This window comes from Amblyraja radiata, chromosome 21 (genome assembly GCF_010909765.2).
Source record: "Amblyraja radiata isolate CabotCenter1 chromosome 21, sAmbRad1.1.pri, whole genome shotgun sequence".
Lineage (NCBI taxonomy): Eukaryota > Metazoa > Chordata > Chondrichthyes > Rajiformes > Rajidae > Amblyraja > Amblyraja radiata.
In genome coordinates, this window is record NC_045976.1 from 5,856,865 (window position 1) to 5,877,557 (window position 20,693).

The following is a 20,693-nucleotide window of genomic DNA, read 5'->3' on the forward strand; positions in this document are numbered from 1 at the left end:
CTTGAATTACCTCATACAGTGGGACAGGCCCTTAATAGAGTCATAGAGTCATTCAACGTGGAAACAGGCCCTTCAGCCCAACTTGCCTACGTCGCCCAACATGTCCCATCTATCGGCGTCAGGGTTTATGGGGAGAAGGCAGGAGTGGGGTTGATAGGGAAAGATAGATCAGCCATGATTGAATGTCAGAGTAGATTTGATAATTACTATCGATCCATTTACAGTGTCTATAGGAGTAGTGATTTAAGAGTGTGGAGCTATTGTAATACGTGATTGTAGACCTGCTACTGTGGCTTGCGCGCAAACAGTCACACGGGTCGGGCGCCATCTTGGAAGCAAGTTTGCAATTCGGAGGGGAGAAGGGCGGAGGATTCGAAGAGAAAGGGGGAAATGGGGAAAGGGGGAAAAAGGGAGAAATGGCCTAATTCTGCTCCTATGACCTGTGAACATAAAATAGCAAAAGGCATTCTTTCACATACCTACAGCAGTGGAGTGTATAATATTCTCCTGGAGCTCCCTGTATAAAGAAAGCAGCAAGTCAGGAAGAGTGTGACTGATAGTCACAGTGCAGTGTCACAGTACAATATATTCACACAAGTGTGACACCGTTTGCTCCTGTTCCAATACCTAAAGGAGCTGCTCTTTGCCTTCTGGCTGCACTTCACACCCACCATCCTCATCTTTGGACAACCTGTGCGTAGGGGAGAGTGTAGGGGTGAAGATATCCTGGTCGGGTTGCTCCTGGGCCTGGCCAAGCTGGCCATCCGCGAGTCACGGCGCCAGGCGGTGGAGGGCTCTACCCAAGCGAGCTGCCCAGCCCCTTTTCCGGGGTTACGTCCGTGCCCGGGTGGTACTAGAGAGGGACTTTGCGGTGATCACGGGGGATTTCCGGGACCGCTGGGCACCGCGGGGGGTGGAATGTATCCTTAACAAGGAGTGTGAAATAGTTATTTAATATTCAGTATTTAAAAATATCTGTTTTACTTTGTATTATGGTGGTGGGTTTGTTTGTATTGTTTCGTATTGTACATATCATTTTTGTAAATAATTCATCACAATTATTTTTGGTTAAAAAAAAGTGTGACAGTCTCACAGTACAGTGTCACATTAGAATACACACACACACACACACACACATACACACACACACACACACACACACACACACAAACACACACACACACACACACACACACACACATACACACACACACACACACACACACACACACACACACACACACACACACACACACACACACACACACACACACACACACACACACACACGTGTGACAGATAGTCTCACAGCATAGTGTCACGTTAGATTATACTCACACGAGTTTATCTGGGGCAATAACTGTCCGGGCAAACCTCCCAAAGCCCGTGTTTATTCCGTAGACAACTAGAAGGCAAAAATATTTGCAATTGCAAGGTGTTATTTGTGGGATAGACACATGCATTTCAAAGTTACATAATTTACCTGATATTATTTAAATTAATTTCAAACAGACTTTGAGATCAAATAATATATGACCTTGCCCTTCCTTGACGATTCTTTCCACCAGGTCCCGTAATTTGTTGACCCTTCTTTCAACATCAGTGGCAAGCTGAAAGAAAAACCCACGGTGCATTATTCCGCCAGCCCTGGCAGCTGACAACCCAGCGGGATGAACATTGATTTTTCTAACTTCAAGTAACCCTTGCATTCCCTCTCTCTCCGGTCCCTCCCCCACCCTAGTCGTCCTGCTAGTTCCATTGTTCGCATCTTTGTATCCGTCTTGTTATCACCTCTTCACCAGCCAACAATGGGCCATTGTGGGCTCTACCCTTCCTGAGGTCATCTGTCGCCAGCCCTGATTTGTTCTGGCCTTTCCTCGCCTCCAGTTCCACCTCCCCCCCATCCCCAGCTCCCCAGCTCCCCAGCTCCCCTCCCCCCCCCACCCCCAGCTCCCCTCCCCCCCACCCCAGCTCCCCTCGTCCCCCCACCCCCAGCTCCCCTCCCCCCCCCACCCCCAGCTCCCCTCCCCCCCCACCCCCAGCTCCCCCCCCCCAACCCCAGCTCCCCTCCCACCCCCCACCCCCAGCTCCCCTCCCCCACGCCCCCAGCTCCCCTCCCCCCCACCAACCAGGCTATAGTAGGGTTCCGACTCAAAACGTCACCTATTTTCTTTTCTCCAGAGATGCTGCCTGACCCGTTGAGTTACTCCAGCACTTTGTGTCTATTTTGTGTAACACATTTAAGTATCACTTGAAGTGACAGTCAATATCTCACCCTGATTTTGTAGGTCCCCTTGCCAAGCTGGACAAGTTGTTGTGTCGTTAAGCTACTTCCATCCAAGTAAATGGACTGAATAGGGAGGAATAAGCAAAATCACTCAAAAAAAACCTATAGACCACCGCAGATTTAATTTAGTTCAGTTTAGAGACACAATGCAGAATGCCAACCGAGTCTGCGCCGACCAGCGATTCCCATACATTAGTACTATCCTACACACCAGGGTCAATTTACAATTTTTACCGAAGCCAATTAGACTACAAACCTGTACGTCTTTGGTGAGTGGGAGGAAACCAGAGCTCCCGGGGAAAACCCTCACAGGTCACTGGGAGAACGTACAAAGTACATACAGACAGCACAGGTAGGTAGGATGGAACACATATCTCTGGTGCTGGAAGGCAGCAACTCTACCGCTACGCCATCGTGCATCTACCATCTACTTTGGAGTGGTGTGGGACCAGCATTCTGGCAGGCAGGTTTGCCACTGCTACACGGGTGGTTTTAAACTGAATACGGGGGGTGGGGTGTCGAATGGGCTAGTGGAGGATGGAGTTAAAGGGAAAGGGTTTCTTAAATGTGTGAGCGTAGAAACAGAGGGGTGTAAAATGAGGGTAGAAGCAATAGGTAGCAAGGTGAAAAGTAAAAGTGGCAGGCCGGAAAATCCAGGGCAAAAATCAAAAAGGGCCACTTTTCAACAAAATTGTATAAGGGGTAAGAGTGTTGTAAAAACAAGCCTGAAGGCTTTGTGTCTCAATGCAAGGAGCATTCGTAATAAGGTGGATGAGTTGAATGTGCAGATAGCTATTAATGACTATTATATAGTTGGGATCACGGAGACATGGCTCCAGGGTGACCAAGGCTGGGAGCTGAACATCCAGGGATATTCAATATTCAGGAGGGATAGAGAGAAAGGAAAAGGAGGTGGGGTAGCGTTGCTGATTAGAGAGGAGATTAATGCAATGGAACGGAAGGACATTAGTTTGCAGGATGTGGAATCGGTATGGGTAGAGCTGCGAAACACTAAGGGGCAGAAAACGCTGGTGGGTGTTGAGTACAGGCCACCTAAAAGTAGTAGTGAAGTTGGAGATGGTATCAAACAGGAAATTAGAAATGCGTGCGACAAAGGCAAAACCGTTATAATGGGTGACTTCAATCTACATATAGATTGGGTGAATCAAATTGGCTGGGGTGCTGAGGAAGAGGATTTTTTGGAATGTATGCGGGATAGTTATCTAAATCAACATGTAGAGGAACCAACGAGAGAGCAGGCTATTTTAGACTGGGTATTGAGTAATGAGGAAGGGTTAGTTAGCAGTCTTGTTGTACGTGCCCCCTTGGGCAAGAGTAACCATAATATGGTTGAGTTCTTCATTAGGATGGAGAGTGACATTGTTAATTCAGAAACAATGGTTCTGAACTTAAAGAAAGGTAACTTTGAGGGTATGAGACGTGAATTGGCCAAGATTGACTGGCAATTAATTCTAAAAGGGTTGACGGTAGATATGCAATGGAAGACATTTAAAGACTGCATGGATGAACTACAAAAATTGTTCATCCCAGTTTGGCAAAAGAATAAATCAGGGAAGGTAGTGCATCCGTGGATAACAAGGGAAATCAGGGATAGTATCAAAGCGAAGGATGATGCGTACAAATTAGCCAGAAAAAGCAGCATACCGGAGGACTGGGAGAAATTCAGAGACCAGCAGAGGAGGACAAAGGGCTTAATTAGGAAAGGAAAAATAGATTATGAAAGAAAACTGGCAGGGAACATAAAAACTGACTGCAAAAGTTTTTATAGATATGTGAAAAGAAAGAGATTAGTTAAAACAAATGTAGGTCCCTTGCAGTCAGAAACGGGTGAATTGATCATGGGGAACAAGGATATGGCGGACCAATTGAATAACTACTTTGGTTCCGTCTTCACTAAGGAAGACATAAATAATCTGCCGGAAATAGCAGGGGACCGCGGGTCAAAGGAGTTGGAGGAATTGAGTGAAATCCAGGTTAGCCGGGAAGTGGTGTTGGGTAAATTAAATGGATTAAAGGCCGATAAATCCCCAGGGCCAGATAGGCTGCATCCCAGAGTACTTAAGGAAGTAGCTCCAGAAATAGTGGATGCATTAGTAATAATCTTTCAAAACTCTTTAGATTCTGGAGTAGTTCCTGAGGATTGGCGGGTAGCAAACGTAACCCCACTTTTTAAGAAGGGAGGGAGAGAGAAAACGGGGAATTACAGACCAGTTAGTCTAACATCCGTAGTGGGGAAACTGCTAGAGTCAGTTATTAAAGATGGGATAGCAGCACATTTGGAAAGTGGTGAAATCATTGGATAAAGTCAGCATGGATTTACAAAAGGTAAATCATGTCTGACGAATCTTATAGAATTTTTCGAGGATGTAACTAGTAGCGTGGATAGGGGAGAACCAGTGGATATGGTGTATCTGGACTTCCAGAAGGCTTTCGACAAGGTCCCACATAAGAGATTAGTTTACAAACTTAAAGCACACGGCATTGGGGGTTCAGTATTGATGTGGATAGAGAACTGGCTGGCAAACAGGAAGCAAAGAGTAGGAGTAAACGGGTCATTTTCACAATGGCAGGCAGTGACTAGTGGGGTACCGCAAGGCTCAGTGCTGGGACCCCAGCTATTTACAATATATATTAATGATCTGGATGAGGGAATTGAAGGCAATATCTCCAAGTTTGCGGATGACACGAAGCTGGGGGGCAGTGTTAGCTGTGAGGAGGATGCTAGGAGACTGCAAGGTGACTTGCATAGGCTGGGTGAGTGGGCAAATGTTTGGCAGATGCAGTATAATGTGGATAAATGTGAGGTTATCCATTTTGGTGGCAAAAACAGGAAAGCAGACTATTATCTAAATGGTGGCCGACTAGGAAAAGGGGAGATGCAGCGAGACCTGGGTGTCATGGTACACCAGTCATTGAAAGTGGGCATGCAGGTGCAGCAGGCAGTGAAGAAAGCGAATGGTATGTTAGCTTTCATAGCAAAAGGATTTGAGTATAGGAGCAGGGAGGTTCTACTGCAGTTGTACAGGGTCTTGGTGAGACCACACCTGGAGTATTGCGTACAGTTTTGGTCTCCAAATCTGAGGAAGGACATTATTGCCATAGAGGGAGTGCAGAGAAGGTTCACCAGACTGATTCCTGGGATGTCAGGACTGTCTTATGAAGAAAGACTGGATAGACTTGGTTTATACTCTCTAGAATTTAGGAGATTGAGAGGGGATCTTATAGAAACTTACAAAATTCTTAAGGGGTTGGACAGGCTAGATGCAGGAAGTTTGCTCCCGATGTTGGGGAAGTCCAGGACAAGGGGTCACAGCTTAAGGATAAGGGGGAAATCCTTTAAAACCGAGATGAGAAGAACTTTTTTCACACAGAGAGTGGTGAATCTCTGGAACGCCCTGCCACAGAGGGTAGTCGAGGCCAGTTCATTGGCTATATTTAAGAGGGAGTTAGATGTGGCCCTTGTGGCTAAGGGGATCAGAGGGTATGGAGAGAAGGCAGGTACGGGATACTGAGTTGGATGATCAGCCATGATCATATTGAATGGCGGTGCAGGCTCGAAGGGCCGAATTGCCTACTCCTGCACCTAATTTCTATGTTTCTATGTTTCTATGTTTGGAGCAGTTTTATGTCAATGCACAAGCCCATTCTTCACACTTACCTGCTGAGTATTTGAATGCATTCTGCATTTACTTATTAAGGAGTTGTAAGATTAAAATAACAGTTCATCAGTTGAGAGGTGGGAAAAAGTAAATCAATTTGTGAAACTGGACAGAAATCAACAAATGCTTTTATGCCAAAGCACATATAACCATATAACCATATAACAATTACAGCACGGAAACAGGCCATCTCGACCCTTGTAATCCGTGCCGAACACGTATTCTCCCCTAGTCCCATATACCGACGCTCAGACCATAACCCTCCATTCCTTTCCCGTCCATATAACTATCCAATTTATTTTTAAATGATAAAAACGCACCTGCCTCCACCACCTTCACTGGAAGCTCATTCCACACAGCCACCACTCTCTGAGTAAAGAAGTTCCGCCTCATGTTACCCCTAAACTTCTGTCCCTTAATTCTCAAGTCATGTCCCCTTGTTTGAATCTTCCCTACTCTCAGTGGGAAAAGCTTATCCACATCAACTCTGTCTATCCCTCTCATCATTTTAAAGACCTCTATCAAGTCCCCCCTTAACCTTCTGTGCTCCAAAGAATAAAGCCCTAACTTGTTCAACCTTTCTCTGTAACTTAGGTGTTGAAACCCAGGCAACATTCTAGTAAATCTCCTCTGTACTCTATCTATTTTGTTGACATCCTTCCAATAATTAGGCGACCAAAAATTGTACACCATACTCCAGAATACATGATAGACAATAGACAATAAGGGCAGAAGTAGGCCATTCGGCCCTTCGAGCCAGCACCGCCATTCAATATGATCATGGCTGATAATCCACAATCAACACCCCGTTCCTACCTTCTCACCATATCCCCTGACTCCACTATCTTTAAGAGCTCTATCCAACTCTCTCTTGAAAGCATCCAGAGAATTGGCCTCCGCTGCCTTCTGAGGCAGAGAATTCCACAGATTCACAACCCTCTGTGTGAAAAAGTTTTTCCTTATCTCTGTTCTAAATGGCTTGCCCCTTATTCTTAAATTGTGGCCCCTAGTTCTGGACTCCCTTCTGGACTCTCATCCTTCTAAATTCCAGAGTATACAAGCCAGCCACTCCATTCTCTCAGCATATGACAGTCCCGCCATCCCAGGAATTAATCTGGTGAACCTACCTCAATAGCAAGAATGTCCTTCCTAAAATTTGGAGAACAAAGCTGCACACAATACTCCACGTGTGGTCATAGAAACATAGCAACATAGAAAATAGGTGCAGGAGTTGGCCATTCGGCCCTTCAAGCCTGCACCGCCATTCAATATAATCATGGCTGATCATCCAACTCAGTATCCCGTACCTGCCTTCTCTCCATACCCCCTGATCCCTTTAGCCACAAGGGCCACATCTAACTCCGTCTTAAATATAGCCAATGGACAGGCATCAACTACCTTCTGTGGCAGAGAGTTCCAGAGATTCACCACTCTCTTTGTGAAAAATGTTTTTCTCATCTCGGTCCTAAAGGATTTCACCTCTATCCTTAAGCTGTGACCCCTTGTCCTGGACTTCCGCAACATCGGGAACAATCTTCATGCGTCTAGCCTGTCCAACACCTTAAGAATTTTGTAAGTTTCTATAAGATCCCCCCTCAATCTCCGAAATTCCAGCGAGTACAAGCCGAGTCTATCCAGTCTTTCTTCATATGAAAGTCCTGACATCCCAGGAATCAGTCTGGTGAACATTCTCTGCACTACCTCTATGGCAATAATGTTCTTCCTCAGATTTGGAGACCAAAACTGTATGCAATACTCCAGGTGTGGTCTCACCAAGACCCTGTACAACTGCAGTAGAACCTCCTTGCTCCTATTCTCAAATCCTTTTGCTATGAATGCTAACATACCATTCGCTTTCTTCACTGCCTGCTGCGCCTGCATGATTTATCCACATTAAACTGCATCTGCCACGCATCTGCCCGCTCACCCAACCTGTCCAAGTCACCCTGCATCTTCATAGCATCCTTCTCACAGTTCACACTGCCACCCAGCTTTGTGACATCTGCAAATTTGTTATGATACTTTTAATCTCGTCATTTAAATCATTAATGTATATTGTAAATAGCTGCGGTCCCAGCACCGAGCCTTGCGATACCCCACTAGTCACCACCTGCCATTCTGAAAGGGACCCGTTAATCCCTTCTCTTTCTTCCCTGTCTGCCGACCAATTTCCTATCCGTCAGTATCCTAGCCCCAATACCATGTGCTCTAATTTTGCCCACTAATCTCCGATGTGGGACATCAAATGCTTTCTGTCCAGGCATTTTCCTGGTTACATCCTCAGAAAATTCTAGATGATTAGTTACGCATGATTTTCCCTCCGTAAATCCATGCTGACTGATATCACATTTAGGAAGAGTTTCAATCAGCTGCCATGGGAAATGAGTCAAGAATTTTCCCAGGTGACTTAAAGCTATGTTGTAGCAGGGACATGGTACTGAAGTGTGAGCTTTCATTTATCATTCAGCTTGAATGATAAATGAACTGCGAGCTCAGCCCCCTGCTCCACTCACTCTGTACCCATGACTGTGTCGCCGGATATAGTGCGAACTCCATCACCAAGTTTGCCGATGACACCACTGTTGTAGGAAGAATTACAGATGCGATGAGTCAGAGTATAGAAGTGAGATCGACCGATTGATCAAATGGTGCCAGCACAATAACGTGGCTCTCAATAGCAGTAAAACCAACGGACTGATTGTGGACTTTGGAAGAGGAAGGATGAGGACCCACAATCCTGGAGTGTCAAAAACTTCAAATTCCTGGGCATACATATTTCCAAAGATCTGTCCTGGTCCCAGCACATCGATGCAATTATAAAGAAAGCAGCCTCTACTTCCTGAGAAGATTACGGAGATTCGGTATGTCGAAGAGGATTCTCTTGAACTTCTGCAGGTGTACAGTAGAGAGCTTGCTGACCGGTTGCATCATGGCCTGGTTCGGCAACTTGAACGTCCAAGAGCGGAAAAGACTGCAAAATGGTGTGACCACTGCCCAGTCCATCACCGGTTCTCCACCATCAAAGGGATCTATCGAAGTTGCTGCCGCAAAAAGGCAGCCAGCATCATCAGACCCACACCATCCTGGCCACACTCTCATGTCACCATTGCCATTGGGAAGAAGGTACAGGAGCCTGAAAACTGTAACGTCCAGGTTCAGGAACAGCTTCTTCCCTACAACCATCAAGCTATTAAACGCCACAACCTCAAATAAGCTCTGAACTGCAACAGACTATTATTATTATTATTATTATTGCACTATTATTGTTTGTTTTTTGTGTGTGTGTGTATGTGTGTGTATTTATATGTGTGTGTGTGTGTGTGTGTGTGTGTGTGTGTGTGTGTGTGTGTGTGTGTGTGTGTGTGTGTGTGTGTGTGTGTGTGTGTGTGTGTGTGTGTGTGTGTGTGTGTGCGTGTGTGTGTGTGTGTGTGTGTGTGTGTGTGTGTGTGTGTGTGTGTGTGTGTGTGTGTGTGTGTGTGTGTGTGTGTGTGTATGTGTGTGTGTATGAGTATGTGTGTGTGCAGGGAACGTTGATTTTCTCTCTCGTTTATCATATTGTTTACAGTGTACTATGTTTACATATTCTGTTGTGCTGCAGCAAGTAAGGATTTCATTGTTCTATCTTGGACACACAACAATAAAACACTCTTGTCTCTTGAAAGTGGCAGTGAAGCTGAGAAGGCTGTTGAAGTATAACAGAGCTCTATGTAACAGAGATAACGTTTAAAAAAAGTAGTTTTATAAGTCACTGAAAATTTCTACGTTGGCACCGTCAATGCATACTGGATTATGTGTACTGCTTTGATTCCTGAAGCCAATCACTTTCTCCTTTGTCTTGCTGACATTGAGGGAAAGGTTGTTGTCTTGATAACAGATCAGAAGGTTCTCGATCTCCTTCCAGTACTCCGTCTCATCATTATTTGATATCTGGCCCACTAACATTACAACCACCTCAGACCAATGTCATTGACAGCTCTCTAGAACCCTGTACCACCTCTGCATTGACTGGCTCTCTATCCAGTCCATTTGAGGAGCTTCAATTCCCTCCAGTTAAACAACAAAGCTGACACACCTTTGAGAGTCTGATTTTGATTCCATAAGAGTCTGACAGCGTGGAAACGGGCCCTTCAGCTCAACTTGCCCGCACCGACCAACGTGTCCTATCTACACCAGTCCCACCTGCCTGCGTGTGGCCTATATCTGCCTTGTCTAAATGTTTCTCAAATTTCATGGTAGTCCCTGCCTCAACTACCTTCTCCGGCAGCACGTTCCACACAGCCACCACCCTTTGTGTGAATCCACATTTACATATTGCAGTTCACTGGGTCTAAATCCTGGAACCCCCATGCATTAGATAACACTTGACCAAGGCTAGAATGGATTTGGAGATAACATGGTGGTTTGACAATCTGGATTATTTTAAGAAACAATAAGATATTAAAGAGGGAGAATCGGAGAGGCTCTATGAACAGGATCTAGAATAGAATAATCTCCACCCTACTATAGTTACCCAACCAGATGCAACTAAATTTAAAGTAGCTTTTTCTTCCCAATAACCCTTTCTGGCTTAAGTCCTCCAATTCAACCAGGAAGTTGACTTTGGAGAAAGGAGTGAGAACGAGAGCAACATGAACACAATTGTTAACTATCTGGATTAAGTAAATCCAAAAGAAAGGATACAGAGAGGCAAAGTTTGTGTTCAAAGGATCCAGTTCAGCTTCTTGCCCTTGGATAACTGAAATGGAGAAACCAAAAGGCTTGTTAGGCTCAGGATAGCACAGTTAATGTACTTGAATGTACGATAATGACCCTCCATGGTCTAAGCAAGCAGCAAGCAGCAAGTAGGCCCGGCTTGCTGGCAAGCTTCACGGCAAGCAGGCCCGGCCCGTCACCGCCGACCAATGATGGAGGATCCACCGACCACAGACCGAAGATCGCTCGCCACAGTCAGAGTTAAAATACAGGACCTCCAGAGTTTTGATTTTAGGATTGCTACCCAGACCATGTGCTATTGAGGCCAGAAATAAAAAAGATAGGCGCATCCATCGCAGGGGACAGACTTCTGACCGACATACACTACAAACCAACTGACTCACATGGCTATCTGGACTACACGTCTTCCCACCCTGCCCCCTGTAAAGACTCCATCCCCTACTCACAATTCCTCCGCCTAGGCCGCTTCTGCTCCCAGGATGAGACGTTCCACACCAGGGCATCGGAAATGTCCTTGTTCTTCAGGGAACGGGGATTCCCCTCTCCGCCACCATAGATGAGGCTCGCACCAGGGTCTCATCCATACCCCGCAACACTGCTCTCTCTCTCCCCATCCCCGCACTCGCAACAAGGGCAGAGTCCCCTTAGTCCTCACCTTTCACCCCACCAGCCAGCAAATACAACAAATAATCCTCCGTCATTTCCGCCACCTCCAACGTGACCCCACCAATCGCCACATAGAATAGAATAGAATAGAATAGTTTCTTTATTGTCATTGTAACATGAACCATGTACAACGAAATTGTAAAATGTCAGCCAGTCAGTGCACCATGGTTCCAGACGTGTAGTTCCAGGTGCGACATCTTCCCATCTCCCCCTATGTCTGCCTTTCGCAAAGACCGCTTCCTCCGCAACTCCCTTGTCAATTCTTCCCTTCCCTCCCGTACCACCCCCTCCCCGGGCACTTTCCGTTGTAACCGCAAGAAATGCAACACCTGTCCCTTCACCTCCCCCCTCGACTCCATTCAAGGACCCAAGCAGTCGTTCCAGGTGCGACAAAGGTTCACCTGTATCTCCTCCAACCTCATCTACTGCATCCGCTGCTCTAGATGTCAGCTGATTTACATCGGGGAGACTAAGCTGAGGTTGGGCGATCGTTTCGCCGAACACCTCCGCTCAGTCCGCAATAACCTATCTGAACTCCCGGTGGCTCAGCACTTCAACTCTCCCTCCCATTCCCAATCCGACCTCTCTGTCCTGGGTCTCCTCCATTGCCAGAGTGAGCAACACCGGAAATTCGAGGAACAGCACCTCATATTCCGCCTGGGTTGCTTGCGTCCGGATGGCATGAACGTTGAATTCTCCCAGTTTTGCTAGCCCTTGCTGTCTCCTCCCCTTCCTTAACCCTCGAGCTGTCTCCTCCCGTCCCCCCGCCCTCGGGCTCCTCCTCCTCCCTTTTTCCTTCCTTCTCCCCCCCACCCTCCATCAGTCTGAAGAAGGGTTTCAGATTACTCCAAGATGGCTGGAGTCACGGACAGTGAGGTAGGCCGGCAAAGTTTTCGGCAGGATATAAATTATCTACAGAAATGCGTGGAGGAATGGTAGATGGATTTTGGACCTGCGAGGTGTTGTACATTGCGAGAGTGAATGCAAGGGGAAGGTAAATCTGTAGGAAGGAATTGCAGATTCTGGTTTACACCAAATCTGCAAAGATTGGCATAAACTGCTCGAGGATAGAAATATATAACCTTTTTTTCCCAGGGTGGAATTGTCATAATCTCGAGGGGTTGGTTTTAAGGTAAAAGGTGCAAAGATTAAAGTTGATGTGAAGGGTAAGTTTTTCACATCTGTGGGTGGTGGATGCCTGGACCTCACTGACAGGGTTGGCAATGGTGGCAGATATGATAATGGCATGTAAGAGGCTTTTAGATAGGTACATGGGTATGCAGGCAATGGAAGGATATGAGGTAATTGTGTTCAGCACAGAGATGATGAGCCAAAGGGCTTGTTCCTGTGCTGCTACTATTCTATGTACGATATTCGATGTTCTGCAACTGTAAGAATTTCATTGATTGAGTTCATATAGTGCAAATTACAATTAAACACTCTTAACTCTTGAGTTGTTTACAGAATAGCTGACCAGAGTTCAGGACCGGCTTATTCTAGTCAGGACAAAGGGCGGAATTTATGCTTGGAGTCAGAGGATGTAGACAAGTTACTAAACAAGTACTATCCATCTGTACTCACCAAGGAGAAGGACTTAGAAACATAGAAAAATAGGTGCAGGAGTAGGCCATTCGGCCCTTCAAGTCAGCACTGCAATTCAATATGATCATGGCTGATCATCTAAAATCAGTACCCCGTTCCTGCTTTTCCCCCAGATCTCTTGATTTCTTTAGTTCGAAGAGCTAAATTTAACAGTCTCCTGAAAAGATCCAGTGAATTCCCCTCCACTGCGTTCTGTGGCAGGGAATTCCACAGATTCACAACTCTCTGGGTGAAATACGTTTTTCTTCATCTCAGTCCTAAATGGCCTACCCCTTATTCTTAAACTGTGACCCCTGTGACTTGGAGTACAATGAATTTGGTGGGTATGTGCTGGGGCACTTTTGAGATCAAGGAGGTTGAGTTGGGTCCCTTGCAGAACATTAAGATTGATAAATCTCCAAGCCATTGTGGGATCTATCCCAAGTTATTGAAAGAAACAATAGGGGAGATATCTGGAGCCTTGATAAAGGATTATAGTGCAGCCAATGTTGTTCCTTTATTTAAGAAGAAAGGGATAATCCAGGAAGTTCTAGGCCAACGAGCCTCCCATCAGTGGTAGGAACGCTGTGGAGAGAATTATTATATATAGTATTTAGTCATATTTGGAAGAGAATAGGATAGTTAGGAACTGTAAGCGTGACTTTGTATATGGCAGGTCATGTCTTCCAAACTTGATTCAGTAGATTGAGGTAGTCACAAAGATGATTAATGAGAGTAAGGCAGTGGATGACGTCTACATGGACTTTAATAAAGGACTTGACATGGACTCTAATCTTTGGCTGAAACAAAATATTACGGTGCATGGAATCCACGGTGACTTGGTAGTTTGGACTCAGAACTGGCTCATCCATAGAAGACAGAGGGTAACAGTGGAAGAGTATTATCCTAACCGCAGGTCTGTGACCAGTAGTGTTCCGCAGAGACCTTGGTGGTTGTGATATATATAAATGGACAAAAATGTAGATGGGTTTGTTAATAAGTATGCAGACGACACAGTGGCACTGTGGACAGCAGAGAAGGCTAGCAAAGGATATGGCAGGATATAGATCACTTAGATATGTGCGGAGAAATGGCATATGGACCTATCATAGCAAAAGGATTTGAGTATAGGAGCAGGGAGGTTCTACTGCAGTTGTACAGGGTCTTGGTGAGACCACACCATATAACCATATAATAACCATATAACAATTACAGCACGGAAACAGGCCATCTCGACCCCTCTAGTCCGTGCCGAACACATAATCTCCCCTAGTCCCATATACCTGCGCTCAGACCATAACCCTCCATTCCTTTCCCATCCATATAACTATCCAATTTATTTTTAAATGATAAAAACGAACCTGCCTCCACCACCTTCACTGGAAGCTCATTCCACACAGCTACCACTCTCTGAGTAAAGAAGTTCCCCCTCATGTTACCCCTAAACTTCAGTCCCTTAATTCTCAAGTCATGTCCCCTTGTTTGAATCTTCCCTACTCTCAGTGGGAAAAGCTTTTCCACGTCAACTCTGTCTATCCCTCTCATCATTTAAAAAACCTCTATCAAGTCCCCCCTTAACCTTCTGCGCTCCAAAGAATAAAGCCCTAACTTGTTCAACCTTTCTCTGTAACTTAGTTGCTGAAACCCAGGCAACATTCTAGTAAATCTCCTCTGTACTCTCTCTATTTTGTTGACATCCTTCCTATAATTAGGCGACCAAAATTGTACACCATACTCCAGAATTGGCCTCACCAATGCCTTGTACAATTTTAACATTACATCCCAACTTCTATACTCAATGCTCTGATTTATAAAGGCCAGCACACCAAAAGCTTTCTTTACCACCCTATCTACATGAGATTCCACTTTCATGGAACTGTGCACAGTTATTCCCAGATCCCTCTGTTCACCTACATTCTTCAATTCCCTACCATTTACCATGTACGTCCTATTTTGATTTGTCCTGCCAAGATGTAGCACCTCACACTTATCAGCATTAAACTCCATCTGCCATCTTTCAGCCCACCTGGAGTATTGCGTACAGTTTTGGTCTCCAAATCTGAGGAAGGACATTATTGCCATAGAGGGAGTGCAGAGAAGGTTCACCAGACTGATTCCAGGGATGCCAGGACTGTCTTATGAAGAAAGACTGGATAGACTTGGTTTATACTCTCTAGAATTTAGGATATTGAGAGGGGATCTTATAGAAACTTACAAAATTCTTAAGGGGTTGGACAGGCTAGATGCAGGAAGATTGTTCCCGATGTTGGGGAAGTCCAGGACAAGGGCACAGCTTAAGGATAAGGGGGAAATCCTTTAAAACCGAGATGAGAAAAACTTTTTTCACACAGAGAGTGGTGAATCTCTGGCACTCTCTGCCACAGAGGGTAGTTGAGGCCAGTTCATTGGCTATATTTAAGAGGGAGTTAGATGTGGCCCTTGTGGCTAAAGGGATCAGGGGGTATGGAGAGAAGGCAGGTACGGGATACTGAGTTGGATGATCAGCCATGATCATATTGAATGGCGGTGCAGGCTCGAAGGGCCGAATGGCCTACTCCTGCACCTAATTTCTATGTTTCTATGAGTTGAATCCGAGCAATTGAGAGGTGTTGCGCTTTAGCAGGTCAAATGTAAGGGGAAGTGTGCAGTTAATGACAGGACCCTTAATAACATTGATGTACAGAGGGATGTTGGGATCTAAGTCTATATCTCAATCTCCGTAACAACGCAAGAAGATAAAATGGTAATAAAGTCATGTGGTGTGCATACCTTCATCGGTTGGGGCATTGAATATAAGAGCCATGATGCAGCTTTATAGAATAGAATTTTGCTTAAGCTGCATTTGGAGTGTTGTGTGCTGTTCTGGTCGCAACAGTACAGGGAAGATGTGGAGGCTTTGGAGAGGGTGCAGAAGAGTTTGACCAAGATGCTGCCTGGATCAGAGGGCATTAGCTATATAGAGAGGTTGGAAAAACTTGGATTGTTTTCCCTGGAGAGTTGGAACTGAGGGGAATAGAAATTTAAAAAAATTATTGGAGGCCTGGATCGGGTACAGTTGCAATCTTTTCCTCAGAGTGGCAATGCCAAGTACAAGAAAGCATAGCCACAAGGTCAGAGTGAGGAAGTTTAAAGGGGATGCATGGGTCAAGATTTTTGTGCACAGGTTAGTAGATGTCTAGATCATGCTGCCAGGGGTGGTGGCGGAAACATGTGAGATATTGGTGTTTATACGCAAACATGCATGGATTGGAGGGATATAGATCTTCAGGCAGAAGGGATTAGATTAATTTGGCATCCTGTCAACACAGATATTGTGGGCCAAAGGGCCTGTTCCTGTGATGTATGTTCTATGACCTTGATGAATTTCTGAGAGGGGAAAAAAATCTGATCATTTTTCCTGACGTGATGATTAACAGAACACAACATGCTGGAGTAACACAGCGGGACAGGCAGCATCTCCAGAGAAAAGGAATAGGCGGTGATTCAGGTGGAGACCCTTCTTCGCACTGAGAATTAGGGTAGAGGGAAACTGGAGGTATGAAAAGGTACTGAACAAATCAGAGCTGACATCTTCTTCTTCTTGCTTATGGCGTGCAGTCTAAAGTTGTAAGACAACTTGTTCTGTTTGATCATTTGTTTGTGCACGCATTCATCGAAACAGGTTGGACCACGTGAAGGTTGCAATCTCCCACCCCAGAGCTGGCATTGATAACCCAGGAAAGATGGAGCCCACAATGGTCTATTGTTGGCTGTGGAAGAGGCGATAACGAAGGGAAACAAACAGTGAAGCTAGTACACCGACTAGGGTGGGGAAGGGACGGAGAGGGAGGGAAAGCAAGGATTGCTTGAAGTTAGAGAAATCAAAATATCATATTGTTGGGTTGTAAGCTGCCCAAGCGAAATATAAGGTGCTGTTCCTCCAATTTGTGTGTGGCCTCACTCTGACTGTGGAGGTGGCCCAGGACAGGAAGGTCAGTGTGGGAATGGGAGGGGAGGTTAAATGTTTGGCAACCGGGAGATCGCGTCGGCCAAGGTGGTCTGAGTGAAGGTATTCAGCGCAACTATCGACCAGTCTGCGTTTGGTCTCGCTGATATATAGGAGTCCACACCGGGAGCAACAGATACAGTAGATGAGGCTGGAGGAGTTGCAAGTAAACCTCTGCCTCACCTAACAGGACTGTTGCGGTCCCTGGATGGAGCCGAAGGAGGAGGTATAGGGGCAGGTGTTGCATCTCCTGCGGTTGATGCGAGGAGAACATCCGTTTCTGCATTGACCTACCAATCTGGATGAAGTCTTTATCTTGCAAGACATCGCCGATGGCATCATTAGGATCTAACAGACTCGGCCCCTGACAGCGTTTCACCAGGAACGTCATATCTTCCACACAGCCCAGGCCACCACCATCCGCCTTCGCTTTCGTGTAGCGCCTCAGAGCTTCCCGTCCCAACCACTGGATGTTATAAGATAAATCTTTACAGGGAACTGTCAGTCATTCATCCTTCACACGCACAGTGAAAGAAAGCATCATTAATTAGTCAGCAGTAAAGATCAACAGGAAGCATCTGCAAACACACTCCTGCAAATAAAATTACCAAGGGACGTTGTCAATTTATAGTCAATGTACATTAAAAATTACTAGCATTTCTTGCATAATTTGCTAAACCTCATCATGCCTTCTCACTTGACCTGATAACAATAATTGCAATGAATAAGTAAATAAACCAATTTATTTTTTATTCTAAATTAAATATTATACCAGATTTCTTTAATTCTGGGTATATAATTAATTTGGACCTGCTGAAACAAGCTAAAAAACATCAGCATGGCTGACTCTGGTAACAGGTTACTTGGTGCAGTTCTCGAGTGTTGTAGGTTGTGGGCCGAGGAGCTTTATTCAGCAAGTTCAAGTTCAAGGTCAAGTGAGTTTATTGTCATGTGTCCCTGTATAGGACAATGAAATTCTTGCTTTGCTTAAGCACACAGAAAAAATAGTAGGCATTTACTACAAAACAGATAAATGTGTCCATACACCATGATATAAATATATACACACATGAATAAATAAACTGGTAAAGTGCAAATAACAGAAAGTGGTTGTTAATAATCAGAGTTCTGTCCGAGCCAGGTTTAATAGCCTGATGGCTGAGGGGAAGTAGCTATTCGTGAACCTGGTTGTTGCAGTCTTCAGGCGCCTGTACCTTCTACCTGAATGTAGCAGGGAGATGAGTGTGTGGCCAGGGTGGTGTGGGTCGTTGATGATACTGCCAGCCTTTTTGAGGCAGCGACTGCGATAAATCCCCTCGATGGAAGGAAGATCAGAGCCGATGATGGACTGGGCGGTGTTTACTACTTTTTGTAGTCTTTTCTTCTCCAGGGCGCTCAAATTGCTAAACCAAGCCACGATGCAACTGGTCAGCATGCTCTCGACTGTGCACCTGTAGAAGTTAGAGAGAGTCTTCCTTGACAATCCGACTCTCCGTAATCTTCTCAGGAAGTAGAGGCGCTGATGTGCTTTTTTGATAATTGCGTTAGTGTTCTCGGACCAGGAAAGATCTTCAGAGATGTGCACGCCCAGGAATTTGAAGTTCTTGACCCTTTCAACCATCGACCCGTTGATATAAATGGGGCTGTGGGTCCCCCTCCTATTCTTTCCAAAGTCCACAATCAGTTCCTTGGTTTTGCTGGTGTTGAGGGCCAGGTTATTGCGCTGGCACCATATGGACAGTTACTCGATCTCTCTTCTATATTCTGACTCATCCCCATCAGTGATACGCCCCACGATAGTGGTGTCGTCAGCGAACTTGATGATGGAGTTCGCACTGTGGTTCGCTACGCAGTCATGGATATAGAGTGAGTACAGCAGGGGGCTGAGCACGCAGCCTTGAGGTGCTCCCGTGCTGATTGTTATCGAGGCTGACACATTTCCACCAATACGAACAGACTGTGGTCTGTGGACGAGGAAGTCGAGGATCCAGTCGCAGAGGGGTGCGCAGAGACCCAGTTCTGCGAGTTTGGTAACCAGCTTGGAGGGGATGATTGTGTTAAATGCCGAGCTGTAATCAATGAATAACAGCCTGACATATGAGTTTTTGTTGTCCAAGTGGTCCAGTGCGGAGTGGAGGGCCAGCGAGATCGCATCCACTGTTGATCTGTTGTGGCGGTATGCGAACTGCAGTGGGTCCAGGTTTGTGTCGAGGTAGGAGTTGATTTGCTCCATGATCAACCTGTCAAAGCACTTCATCACCACCGGCGTTAGTGCCACTGGTCGATAGTCATTGAGGCATACTCAATGGGCACCGGAATAATTGATGCCCTTTTAAAGCAGGTGGGGACCTCAGACCTGTTGGTCCGCACAGGTTTTTAGAACACGACCGAGTATATCATCAGGACCAGGTGCTTTTCGGGGGTTCATCCCTCTGAAGGATTTCCTGACATCAGCCTCTGTGACTGAGACTGAAATGCCATTACAGCGAATGGGGGATCGGAAAGGCACATCAGTATTCTCCCTGTCAAGGCGTGCGTAAAACGCGTGACCTAAGTCACCAAACTACATGAAATTTTCACATATTGTGTAAAAATATTTATATAAATCACTCCTGAAACTCGATATGAAGAAGACTTGCACATTTTTATTAAATTAGAGAAAAAACGGAAAAATGTCGGGAATGTTTTAGTCCAATCAAAGCACGTTTAACATTGAGTTGTCTGCCAGTTGACCAATCACGCGCTTTGTTTCAGGCTAGCACACAAAATGGCTGAGGGGGCTTCACAGATGCCTGTTTTACTGGAGATTCCGATGTGTTGTTCTGTGGAATAAATGTCGTGGAAACTTGCAGCAGGTTAATTGTATTTAGTGGGAAAAGCATAAAAAAGGCTGAAGAAAGTGTTGCGAAGTGGATTAAAGTGCAAGAAAGCCTTCAAAGAACCTGCTGATGTGCTGGAACACAAAGAAGGCCCCCATGAATCAACTAACTGAAAGGTAAGACTAAAGTCTGAATTTATGAAAATCTATCTGTATAGACTTTAATTAATTTAATTGCACCATTTATAATGTGAATAAATTCATTCACTCATTCATTCCTTATTCATTCATTCACTCACTTACTCATTCATTCATTCATTCATTCATTCATTCATTCATTCATTCATTCATTCATTCATTCATTCATTCATTCATTCATTCATTCATTCATTCATGAAATTGAGGGCCTAAACTATGACACAGTCAATTAAACATTGTCACTAATGCCAGCCTGTTGTAGAGTAATAAATCTTTAACAGCTAATCTCGGAGCTGCCTGCGAAAACTTACCGGGAAAAAGTGCTCCGATCGCGGGGCCTAGGTACTCGCGGTAAATAACGATCGATATCCCTCCGTTTTTCTCCCGTTATCGGGGTCTGAAAACGACCGCTACAGACGGCACTATGTACTCCCCGCCCGCCCGCGGAGGTGCTCCGCGGCTCCGCGTTCGCGAATCGGCCGCTTATTAATTGAGACGGCAGCTTCACTTTACCGCGAGTTTATTGGTTTATCGAGCTGGAGGCAAGGGTTCAAAACCCATCGTGGATACATAGGATTTTAATTTAATTAGTCTGGAATTAAAACTGTTCAGTTTAGTTTAGTTTATTGTCCCATGTACTGAGGTGGAGTGAAAAGCTTTTGTTCACTGCTAACCATTCAGCGGAAAGACAATACATGATTACAATCGCGCCATTTACAGTGTATGGATACATGATAAGGGAATAACGTTTAGTGCAAGGTAACG

The 20,693-nt window shown here is 45.4% G+C and overlaps 1 pseudogene; it reads right to left on the reverse strand.

Annotated features, from left to right (window-relative positions):
* LOC116984960 overlaps positions 1-17,453 on the reverse strand; it is a 35,208-nt pseudogene extending 17,755 nt beyond the window's left edge.
* Between the last annotated feature and the right edge of the window lie 3,240 nt (positions 17,454-20,693).